At 34.7% G+C, this 12629-nt stretch overlaps 1 pseudogene; it reads right to left on the bottom strand.

Moving 5' to 3' along the window:
- Positions 1-554: 554 nt before the first annotated feature.
- LOC120127333 lies at positions 555-10578 on the bottom strand (annotated as a pseudogene).
- Positions 10579-12629: the final 2051 nt, after the last annotated feature.

Here is a 12629-nt window from a genome sequence, read left to right as displayed (position 1 = left end):
ATTTGAGTCAAGTCTCTTAACTTCGTATGCTATATATCACATATGAAAAAACATATATGTATTGTATGTAATTACAAAAACAGTTTAAATTGAAATCAAATAATACCATAATATTATAAATATTTACAATCAAAACTCGAACAACTCGACCTGATAAAATTTCAAATTAAATTTGATTTGTAAAACAAAACTAATTAACTCGAATAATTCAAAATTTTAACTCGACTTGATCGGACGTTAATCCCTAATACTAGTGATATTTTAGATGAGAAATATAATCATCTTACACGTATGTAATTCCACAAAATTTGGAATTTTGTCCAACTAGTCTAGTATTCTCTATTTTTTTTATAAATAAACATTTTCTTTTTGGAAAAAGAAATGTGAATAAAATTAACATTGGTGATGCCAGCACCTTTTTTCTTTTCTCTAAGATTGAACAATAGGTTGGTGTATTTTATATTAAAATAAAATAGGATTGAACAAACAGCACTTGAGATTCTCACCGTTCAAACTGAACTTGGAGCAATAGAAATCTGCAGTTCAAACTCGATTATAGCACAACAGACGATGTTTATGATGATGTATTCTTATACAGATGATTATACCATTCACGATGACAAACCTGGGTGTTACCATGAACCTTGCTCCTATAAACTTCATTCGTCATCTGCTCCCTTCCATATGTTCCTACGTTTCGGCTATTTGTCTATACACAGTAATGCTTAGCTTTCGGCCTTTGGCCCTTCATTCTCCATAAAACTAGGAGATTATCATCATAGCATAGCACTTCCGAGTATACTCTTCCCAACCTAACACCACCAGAGCCCGGAATCCATCAACTCAAATCGAAACCCGCCTCTGCATTTATCGCATACATCAATTTCGCTTCCAGTTGCTCTTTGCTGCACACATGTCAAACTTAATCACTCATCATGTTCATGAGCTAGTACAAGCATAATGGCTAGTCCCAATATTTTGCAGGCTAACTTACAAGTTACTTCTGAATGATACAAAACCATAAATAGCAATTTGATTCTCATGTCAAGATATAGAATAGAACTTCTTGTAAGCTATTCAAAGAGAGACAAACCTTCCATATGGTGGAAGCTTTAGAAGGTTCATACAAGTAGCTGACGTCGGTAATCGGTCCAACGTTTCTTCAGAGGCGCTTCCAGCAGCTCTGCAAATGAACAACAGAAAAATCTTCAATTCCTGATTGAATTTTTAAAAGAAAAAAGAACATTTGGTATGATTATTACCTTTGTATGCAAAATTGAGGCTCAAGATATTTGAATCCCAGCAGTGGACCTCGGGAACATCCAGTTGCAAACCTAAAAACAATCTCATCTGGTTATTATCCTCTCCTATGTTCATTATTCTTGAAGCTAACAATTGACGTAGACAACATAGATCACAGATCATTCAACTCACTTCAAAAATTTCTTTCGATTTTCCAGAGAAAAGCTTTTGAGGACTTCCCAAAACATATCAATGACATAATGGTCCTGTTAAAAGAATAAATAAAATTAAGCTTTTGAAAGCAAACAACCTGTTGATCAATTCAGTAACAATTTTACACTCCTCAGTCCTTCCATTTCACTTAGATACAACTTGGAACGAAATCATTACAAACCAACAAATAATAGACAAGTAGGTAAAAACAACTTACGCTGTTATAACCACCCCCATAATTGGTGTTGCATCGAAGGTCATCAACATCCAAGCTATCAAGTGAACCCGATATCAGAAGCTGCAATGAAAAACAGATTTCAAGTACTTATAAAGCTCAATATGACATTGGCACGCAAGTGATAAATATTTACACTTCGAAAGATAAGTACATGTTTATCCACAGTGACTGTAAGAATACTTTTATGACCCAAAATCATCAAAGGAAAATGTTAAGAATTCTAGTCAATGGCTTACACATACCGAGTACAATTTAATCAAAATCAATACTAATGTTAGGAAATATCAAAATAAGTTTAAAGGCATTTTGGCATGATAGAATTAAAAATCTCAAGCAAAAACTGCAGTTCACAAGGACAAAAAGTTTTAAGGTTCGTCAACCTTTGGAAAAATGAGCAATCATGCCACTACAATGCCGGTGAAGCTAGAAGTCTGCAATTATGCCTTGACTTGGTTGAATTTTGTCACTGTGCTTCTATTTCATTCGATTTTAGGACAAAGTTCACAGAAACTGTCATTTCTCATCTATCTTTTACTCTAAACAATATATATATATATATATATATTGGGACTTATGAGAAAAATGAAACAAAATGGAGGGAAATTACCTCTATCCAGAACAACAGGAAGACAAATGGAATCACATTGCTTTTTTCCCAAAGCAAAGAGAAAACACAGAAATAAGTAATTTCCTCTAGGCCTTTAGCATGTTTCATTAATTTGTTCTAAATTCCTTTTTGATTTTTAATTTATTCTATCAAATTTGAAACATTTTTCCCTGTAAAAATGGCTTACGGAATTCCTTTTTATTACAAACTTTAAGCTGATAGGTCAGACAAGCTTGACTGACTTGAAGTCTAAGCCATCAGTAAATATAAACCTGACAGCAAGGAAAATATGGAATATACCTGCAACTCATGTTCATTGAACATATCAATCCAATCTTTCTGCATAAGCTTCTGAAATCCCCTAAGGAAATGAGAACTTTGTTGACGTATCTGCAAGGCACCATATCATTGTGTCACCACCATGCAAGGTAAAAGACAGATACATTAAACTAATTTGAAATGAAGGATCTCACTACCTGAAAATTCAAACGGTGATTAGATACAAGGTGAATAAATGTGATGACATTCTCATTAGTAACACGTATGTTTTTTCCTCCAGGAAGCAGCTCTTCTTCTGTTTGTTCTCCATATTCGTTGTTCACAATTATAAAGTAGAGCTCCAACTCTGAAATGTTCCCTTTATAATGCTGAAAACCGTAACAAAAAAGGGTGGGTAGAAGGATAGAAAACGTGAAATAAGGTCAAATTTTGGCCATGAAGTATGAAAACAAGGAAAAAGGGAACGCTGAAGAAAAAATCACCTTTAAGAAAATAAGATGGCGATATAATTCTGGATCCAAGGAAGGCAAGTCATTTAAATAATTGTACCTAATTAATTGCAAGGAGAAATATGCATATATCAGTATTTCTAAAATAACATTGATAAAGTGGTCTTCCAGAGAGGAGGAACTATTCACAACGTTACTTTTGCTTCAATTTGCTCAAGAAGAATGTTGCAAATGGTATATCCACAAGAATCCCTTCAAACATGGCCTACAAGAATGGTACCCCTCATCAAGCCCTTATGATATAAATTAGGCTTCTGTAATATAATGACATACCTTTGCTAGAAGTGTTCCCAAGAAATGGAAAAATTGGAGGTGTTGTTCATGTATCATTCCTGATCCAGGATTTGGATATAGGAGGTGATCAGTTGTTTCCTAGTTAAGGATGCCAAGTACATCAAGAAACATGTGTCATAAGAAAAAACAATACATAACAAGTGAGACAAATTAACATATACAATAGAATGGATCCCTAGCAGTGAGAACCAAATTCGACTTTAAATGCAAGAAGAGAAGATTATGAACTTCCCATAAAATGCTAGTCTCAGAAAACAACTACAAGCAGATGTTAATGATATTGTTTGGCTGAATTCCAGGAATTTTTTTTAATAGGAAAAGGGCCTCGTTAAAAACCCCCTTCTTAACCGTCAAGCTACATAGGTATCTCAACGGACATTGGGAGGAGGAAAAGGGTGCCCAAATTTTATTACTAAACAGAAAATACATCCAGGGTAAAAACCAACTTAAATACAATCCTTCCTCGCAAAACAAAGCCTCTACCCTCAAAAAACACCCAAACTACACACAAAACCAGATACACCCCACATTACCCTATGCCCGACTTATCTAAATTATCTGCTTCCCAATTAAAACATCTCTGAACCTGGACTATAATCTGAATTCCAGGATCCCTTATATGTATTAGTACCAAATTCAGGTTTCACCAAGGGCGTGTTTGAAAAGCCACCATGTGTAGATGGATTTGGATGTAATTACACAGTTGTGATGTGTTTGGACGACAATCATAATTTGTGATTCCAGCTGAATCGGATGTAATTGGGGACCTCCAATTCTTAAGGGGAGGAGTGAGAATCGGTGTAATTGTGCACGTAATAACACTTCAATTTAGTTAATATTATTTTAAAAATTAAACTTGTGTAACCGTGTAATTACAATTTGTATGACCAAATATGACAAAAAGAATTACAATGTAATTACACTCTGCCAGTAAAACATGTCTAGGGAATTAGAAATTCATTGTAATTACTAGGGTAGTAATTACATTTTCATGCAATTACACTATGATGTCCAAACACGCCTAAGTGTTAAATCCATCTTTATCATTCAACTATTCCATTGAGAGAGCATCTCTTGGTTTACTAATCATGCCAAACACACTCTTATATTATTCTTCATCTATCCCTAGTTCAAAAAGAAATGAATACCGATGTTCACCATCAACCTATTCAATCTGAAGAAGCAAAATCGTCTTCAATCCTACCATAACAGAGAGAGGTAAGGAAGCCTTTACTGCCATCTTTACCATAACAGTGTGTGCATGTTCCCAATCAGCTTATTAGAAAACCACTCATGTATAAGGAGAGAAGATAATGAGTAAACATTATTAACAACCTTAAATAACCCATATTGCACATCAAATGCAGCCCGAGTAATATTCTCCATAAAATCTTTGAAAATTCCACCACCATCAATACCAGCCTCCTCCACTCCAAATTCATTGACAAATGTTACACGAATCTGTGGGGAAGCAATAAAATTGATTATATCATTCTTAGACAGTATCAAGAGGGAATTTGGGGAAGATAACATCAAAGCTACTAAGATGATAAAGTTTTTATATGTCAAAAGACTTATGTAAAGCATACCAATCCTTTAAGATCATCTTCCGACAATGCACTCATCTGATTAAAAGCATCCTGTAGAATAGTATTCAGATACAAAGCAAAGCAAATAAGAAATTAAATATAACTGAAAAAGAACCCAAATGTTAAACAAAATCTCCTTGGTAACTCCCAACCTCCTAATTCAAGGAATTCAAATAAAGATAGTCATGTCAACATCTAGTTCTTCAAGATCAAAAAGTTTCCAACTAAAGACAGGAAGCAAAATTTGCTAATTACTCACAGTGTATATTTTAACTCTGATAGTGAATGGAATCAAGAAAGGTGCTTGCTTCAGTATGTCATGTGCTTTTGTGCCTTCCATTGCAGCCTGCTAGGGATAATTGATATCAGAACAAGAAGGATCATAAAAAAATTGATACTACGAACTAAAAGCTGCAATGAGATGCTATCACCTGAGAAATAAAATTGTCATTTACACCATCATCATGAAAATCACTGGGGGGAGTAAATTGTCGCCGGTTATTCCAATCTAGCAACTGTAAGCAAGAAACAACAAATCGTTTTTTTCATATTTATTGAGTAACACCCATATTATGTGTCATATAACTCACAAGACAAAATGCCAACAATGGGAAGTTAGAAATTCAACAAATTACAAAGGCATCTACCTGGGACAGGAGCTCAGAAACGACAGTACCAACCCTATTTTGACTAGCTTCAACAGGGTTTCTCTTATGAGCATAAGTGTTGGAGATCGATTTCCCATAACTAGGATGAGCTGAAGGAATCACCCATAGGAGCTGCCACAAAGCCTGTATTGAGGAGGAAAACAGAATTGTATGAATGCTGGTCAGACCATTAAGCAAGGTTACCCTTCTCTAGCAATTATGTGGTAGTTAGACAGTATCATGCTTGCTACCAATGCCATCATACAATTGATGGATGTCTATAGATCTTGTCCTCAATCTAATGGAAGACCAGCAAATACAAGATGTTTTTCAGAATGAAAAGTAAAAGTTATTCACAGTTTAAGTAGTAGTTTCTCGAACTAAGAATGTACAAAATGAATCACCTGTCTCAGAATGACAATTAGGCACCGAACATCCTTCAAAGACAATGGCTTCTCCTTCTCATAAAACTCCTCATTATCAACAATCATAAGCATGTGCCTAATCAACCACAAAGAATCCAGACTAGTCAGTCATCAACTTAAAAACACCATTTAAAATTAATAAAAAAAGCAAGTTAGGGTTGACACAAATAACAGGAAGCCCATAATTTATTTCTGCCAGAAATCAAACTAATCATCTTACTTGTACACTGGACAGAAAACAGACAGAGGCAGAAGCCAACCAGGTGCATCTCCCAAGAGATATGAAAACCGCTCAGGCAAGGGTGACCACTTTTGATTATGATGACATCGCTTAATAAAATTCCAAAGCACTGTAACAAGTTCAGTTCTATATGCCAGTACAGTCATGATTCTCTCTATGGGTAAAGTATTGAATGTAACATGCAGAAAAGAACAAGCAGCAGCAATGACCGCCACCTCCTTATCATCTGGTACTTCATTATCTGAACCACAGACAGCAGAAATCCCTCCAAATAACACATTAGTCTGCTCAGAAGAAACAAATTTTGAAACCTTTACTTGATATTGTAAAAGAAAACACCAAATTCATCAGGATAGCCAAAGTAATTTTCAAACTAAGAGTGTGTCGAGGCTGCTTACGAATTGCAGTAGAAAGCGTGAATCAATAGCATTGGTAATCTGCTGCTCCAAATTACTATCCAGAACTAGTTCCCCTATTTCATCACCTATGATCATATGGTCCTCCCCAACCGTAGAACCTGAAGCCAATACTCATGCATGTGAATTTCAATGAACAAGTTCAAAGAAGAATTGTGAAAAAAAAATTAAGTCAATTCTCCTGTACCATAATAAAATTTATAACTTCCGTGTTGAGAATGCTACTAAAAGCAAAGTAAAGGAGGAAAGAGAAAGAAAGATGGCATATCAAGAGTTAAGGCGTACTTTCTTTGCTTGAAGAGTTTATAGGAGGAAGAGCATCCAACAAGAAAGTTGTAACAGCTGCAAGGTCTATGGCCTGCTCAAAATAAATAAATAAAATAGCTAAAAAACCTAATTGTGTCAAAAACTGATTTTTAATTCTTTTAAAAAAATTAGGAAGCAACTTATTGGAAGCATAAGAATAGATAAATACATTCAAAGCAAGCATTAATGGAAATACTACAATGAAGACTTGAAAGAACCATCAGAAGGAAAGCTACTTGGGTCCCAATATTTAAACTACATCCTTGCATTTACATCTGCACATATCTGTCACATTCAATCACGCTAAAAGGAAAATATTTTTCTAAAGCAATTCATGTCGATGATCACATTATCGTTAATGATACACAGAAAAGATTGTATCATAAAATCATACAGTCCAATGAGAACAGAAGTCAGCTTCGTACCATTTCAAATGAGCAGTCAGGCTGAGATAAAGCAGCACCTGCTGTCTCTAAAATATTACCGAGGAGGCAGGCATAACTAGGAAACTGATTCGATAAATCAGTGGGAAGTAAATTAAGATGGTTTTGCACACACAATGCCATCTGATTTGTGTAGTACAGGGTCAAGCTCCAGGAAGCAAAAACCTAAATAGTAAAACATCATTAAATTATAATCTGTAACAAACATAAAAGGAAAACAAAAACTATGTTGCAGAAAAAGAATTTCTATGAAAATAACATTTGAGAGCTCTGCAGCACAAACCAAAAATAGAAGCTATTACCAATAAATACAGGTAGTTTGCTGATAAAGAAGTAGAAACAACCAAGTAGAGTACAAAGAATATTCTTTGAAGTTTCTGGCACAACATACTAACAATACCACGATTCAATTAAGCTAAAAAAACTTCTAAAGTACCAAAAAAAGTAAGACATCAAAGAAATTTACCTCTTTTAAGTATGGAAAAAGTTGCCATATAAAAGGGATTGTAAGAATCTGGGACGAGAAACTCCACTCTGAATCCATATTTAAGCAACTACATGAACTCTGACCAACATGGGAAATCATAAGAGCAAGCACACGCTCCAATGTAGATGTTTTATGGAAAGAACCCCAAGCATTTATATTTCCCTTCACCGCAAATTAAGATGGTATCAGAAAAGAAGGCAACTACTAATCACAAGTTTTAAGATGCATGAATACAGAGATAGAATATCAAAATGGCTAAAAATTCATCATACATCAGAAACGAAACAAAACCTAACACGATTGCAGAAAAAGCATACCTTTACTGTTAGAATAACTTCCCTAAAAAGAGAGAATACATTTCTTTGCCTGAGATAACCAACTGCCTTACATGCCCATGGCATCTTAGGATCTAACAACAAAAGCAATGCTTGAAGTAAAATGGTTGTTGATGCACTGGACTCCTCAGTAGTCATCAACAGTTGATCTTTCAATTGCTTTCTATCCAATAAAAAATAAAGTAATATTACTTTTAGAAACTACCAAAGGATATGCACAGAACGTATGAGTACATTAAACTCCAGACATAATGTGCAAAACACTAACAATGAGAAAGGGGAGAGGAGAGAAAGGAAGAGATATAGATGTATGCAAATATATAACATCAAGACCAGGCATTCACTTTTACCCCTTGTTTCTGTTATCTATTTTGGATCCCTGAGACTCTATAAGGAATATGTAGAGGCAACTTTAAATAAATTAAAAAAAAAGCTACATCATTGAGGGTAAAAATAAAAATGAAAAATACGACAAAACCCAGCCGACAGAAGAAGGTTTGAGGCACTAACCTGTTCTGATGTATAGCTTGAATACAAGCAAATGAGAACTGCTTCAGTCTGTAGGCAACTAAAGAATGATAAGGTGAATAGTCCGTGCCTGCAAATAGTCCAATAGCGCCCCCTGTTGCATGATTATATTGAAAAGTTAGGAAGGAAAGAAAGAAAGATAAAAAACCATAATATTATAAAAACACACATGCACAGACACAGACACACAGAACACAGAGAGAACAAATTATCCATGATACAGCTTTTCAAGAAGGGATTCTGATAAGACTACCACTATCTTGAACAAAATTCAGAAGTAATCTGCAAGTCTCAACAAGAACCGAGAAATCATTCAAATTCCGTGCATCAAAGAAGAAAATTAGCTGACGGAGAAACTCCGAGTCTGGACCAAAACAATGCCTGTTCAACAGAGACAATATGAACTAAATCAGAAAATAACATCACATACTATAATTTAGAAAAGCACTAAGACAGGCTAAAAGGAGTAGTGTTTCAATTCACTATGTTGATTCATTAACAAAATTCTCGTTAACCTGGAAACAGATTAAAGACGTTAAGAGTCCATATTTACCTATCTACGTTTTGGCAGCGCTTTCCATAGGTTTGGTAGAAGTGCTCTCGGACATTGGCATGTTCAGCTTCCACTACTTTTTTCCCTCTGAAGTATTTCTGTAGCTAGTAATTAGTCAATACTTTGCAAAAGAAGGCCATCAAGTTCTTAAAGACAAATCCAGGCAACCATTTTTTCAGCCGAAATTGCCTAATAGAAAGATACAGCTAAAAGATTCTGACATACGGCCTTAATCAATGCATAATTCAGTTTAGTTTAGTTCTGTAAATCATAAAGCAGATTTTGAGTAGCAAAAGAAAATTTCAGATTTTTATCCACCAGTCAGTCACAATTACAAAACCATTTTTCTTCAACATAATATAGAATATTTTTAATATACTTTAAAGCGCATATCCTCACAGGTAAAACTTGATGATTACCGTATTCCCTCTCTCAACAATCAACATCATCGAGTAAGGCTTTTCCATCCAAATACCAAACCTACATCAATGGCGTTGGCCTTGAATCCGTTTACTAATATAATCCAGTTACACGTATTCATATCAGTTCACTATTATTTCTCTTTACGTCTTATTAAATTCTATAACCTAACGACTACATCCACCAACAGTTAATCCCCAAAGTTACATTATCTACAGCACAACAGAAGAATCTACACAACACTAAAGCAGTGCAACATATCCAATGTAACCAATTCTTTCCCGCACCCAATTACACGGAAGCATTGTTACTCGAAGTTGTTCACTGCTACATGTAAATTAAAATTGAACTCGCAAGAAAACATTTTTCAAGAAATTAAAAACTCAACGCAAACAAAGTTCTTAAACCACTAACAAAAGAAACGAGCCAACTCAAAATGAGAACAAAAGCAAACCTGAATTATGAGAGCTGCAGAATTCTGGCGACGCGACCAGAGGCGGCGATTCCGCTCCAATCGCGTTTGTTCTAAAAGTTTCTGCCTATCTCTCTCCTTGGAGCTCCGACCACCCAAATCAACTCGTTTCCGGCTGGTCGGATCACCGGAGAAGAACATTCTCAGAAGGCAATCAGTGAATGTCCCGCACAAGAAAATTCAAGGTTTTCCTTGATTGGATCAATAAAGAGAGTTGCCCTAAAAAACTGTTTTTTGGATGATGATTTGCAAGGTAGAATTATGATAGTCGTTCGGTGTTTGGGTGGAGAGAAAATTGAACAAACTAATAAATTTTGTGGAAGAAGGTAGAAAAAAGATTTAAGGAAGAAGGTAGCAAAATTTTGTGGCGCTTTGATTCTTTGGACCATGAATGGGAAACTTAAGACCAAATCCCTCATTAATTAGTTAATTAAGTAATATATAAATAAAATAAGCTGAAACCGACTCTTGATTGGATCAATAAAGAGAGTTGCCCTAAAAAACTGTTTTTTGGATGATGATTTGCAAGGTAGAATTATAGTCGTTCGGTGTTTGGGTGGAGAGAAAATTGAACAAACTAATAAATTTTGTGGAAGAAGGTAGAAAAAAGATTTAAGGAAGAAGGTAGCAAAATTTTGTGGCGCTTTGATTCTTTGGACCATGAAATGGGAAACTTAAGACCAAATCCCTCATTAATTAGTTAATTAAGTAATATATATAAATATAAATAAGCTGAAACCGACTACGTCTAAAAGCAAACTCAAACACTGCCGTTTAGCTCATGAGAAGAACTTTATCCTATTTTTTCCCTATACTATTATTAAATGTTTAATTTAGTGTAAAGGAGGGAAGAAACAAAGTAAAGAATACAAATGGTCATGTAATTATTGGTTATTATTTTATTAAGTCTCTCAACTGTTAAAAGTTATAAAATGATCATCTAACTATAGAGTATTGTTTTGTTAAATACATGGACTACTGAAAGTTACAAAATGGTCACTTGACTATTTATTAAGTTCTAAACTCATCATTTTCCATTACATGTTCACCGTGATATAATAAAATATGATCACATAATCTCAAATGATTATCATATCTCAATCATCATTGAAGACGCCAAATCTTGACCAACCAATGTTACTATATTATATAATTGCAAATTATATTATATAATAATATTTACATTCATCTTTTTTTGTTTTTACAGGGCCCAGGAATAAATAAACGTTGTAGCCCAACAACATGTGGCCCAACAAGGCCCAACCCCAGTATCCAAGAACCCAAGTAGGTTAGGGTTTCTAAAACCCTAACCCTCATCACTCATACAACACCGCATACCCTTGACCAGTCCGAACCTCGCATGGCTGTTGGAGAGCCCTTGTTCTGATGGTAACGTGCTCCGATTTTCTCGGCGTGTGGATTTCGTGGAGATAACAAACAAACAACAACCACTCATTAGTCTTTTACTAGGATTTAACTTCTAAAAATAGGGTTTGTTTCGCATTATAAATAAGGGTAATCCACACTTGTAACGAGAGAGGATATCAGAGAGATTACCACGAACACACACACAAGTTCACAATAGCAAATACAAAGAGTGTCCGAACACTTGTAGAGCATTTCGAAAGATAAATAAAAGAGGTATTTTTTTACCTGTATTGCTTCGATTCTCGCTTGCATGTGTTGTCTTGCTGTTTGATTCGTGATACGAAAGAAATATTTTAATTTTTTTCCTTCCCTTTGAACCGATGAGCATAGGGGAAAAAAGAATTTTCTTCTTTAGATTTATTCACCCCTGAGGTTCGTTTTAAAAAAAAGTTTGGATCTTTTAAAAGAAGTGAAGAAAAGCTTTTGGAAAAAAAAAATTTTGCCGCTGATGAACGGCGGCGGTGAGGCGGTTATGGGGCAGGCAACAGCCGGATTATGGAAACAAAGGCTGGTGTTCTTCATTTTTGAAGAACACCGAGAGAGAATAAGAATGGGGGGAGCGTTTTTGTGATGAGAAGAGAGAAATGAATTGTTTAAAAAAAATTAACTTTATACTAAACCCGTTGGACCCGTGCACTGACCCGACCCGACCACTCTCAGACCCGTATGTTTTTGGAAATTAAAGGCGTAATCTCATTTTTGGTCCCTCATTGTTTCAATCATCTTATTTTGACCTTAATTTCTAATTTTAACTCTAGTTTCTCTTTAATCTAGCCACCAAACTTTGCTTTTATTTGATTTAATCCATTATTACATACATAATTATATTCCTTTTATTTAATTATTTATTTTATACATTTTTTTCCTATTTACTTATTTATTTATATTACTAAATTTTTATTATCTTACTCTATCATATATTTCTTTTATATCATTTTTATATATATACATGTATTT

This window comes from Hibiscus syriacus, unplaced genomic scaffold (assembly GCF_006381635.1).
Source record: "Hibiscus syriacus cultivar Baekdansim isolate YM2019G1 unplaced genomic scaffold, ASM638163v2 tig00001478_pilon, whole genome shotgun sequence".
Classification (NCBI taxonomy): Eukaryota; Viridiplantae; Streptophyta; class Magnoliopsida; order Malvales; family Malvaceae; genus Hibiscus; species Hibiscus syriacus.
Note: the sequence above shows the minus strand (reverse complement) of the source record. Positions and strands in the feature narration are given on the sequence as shown.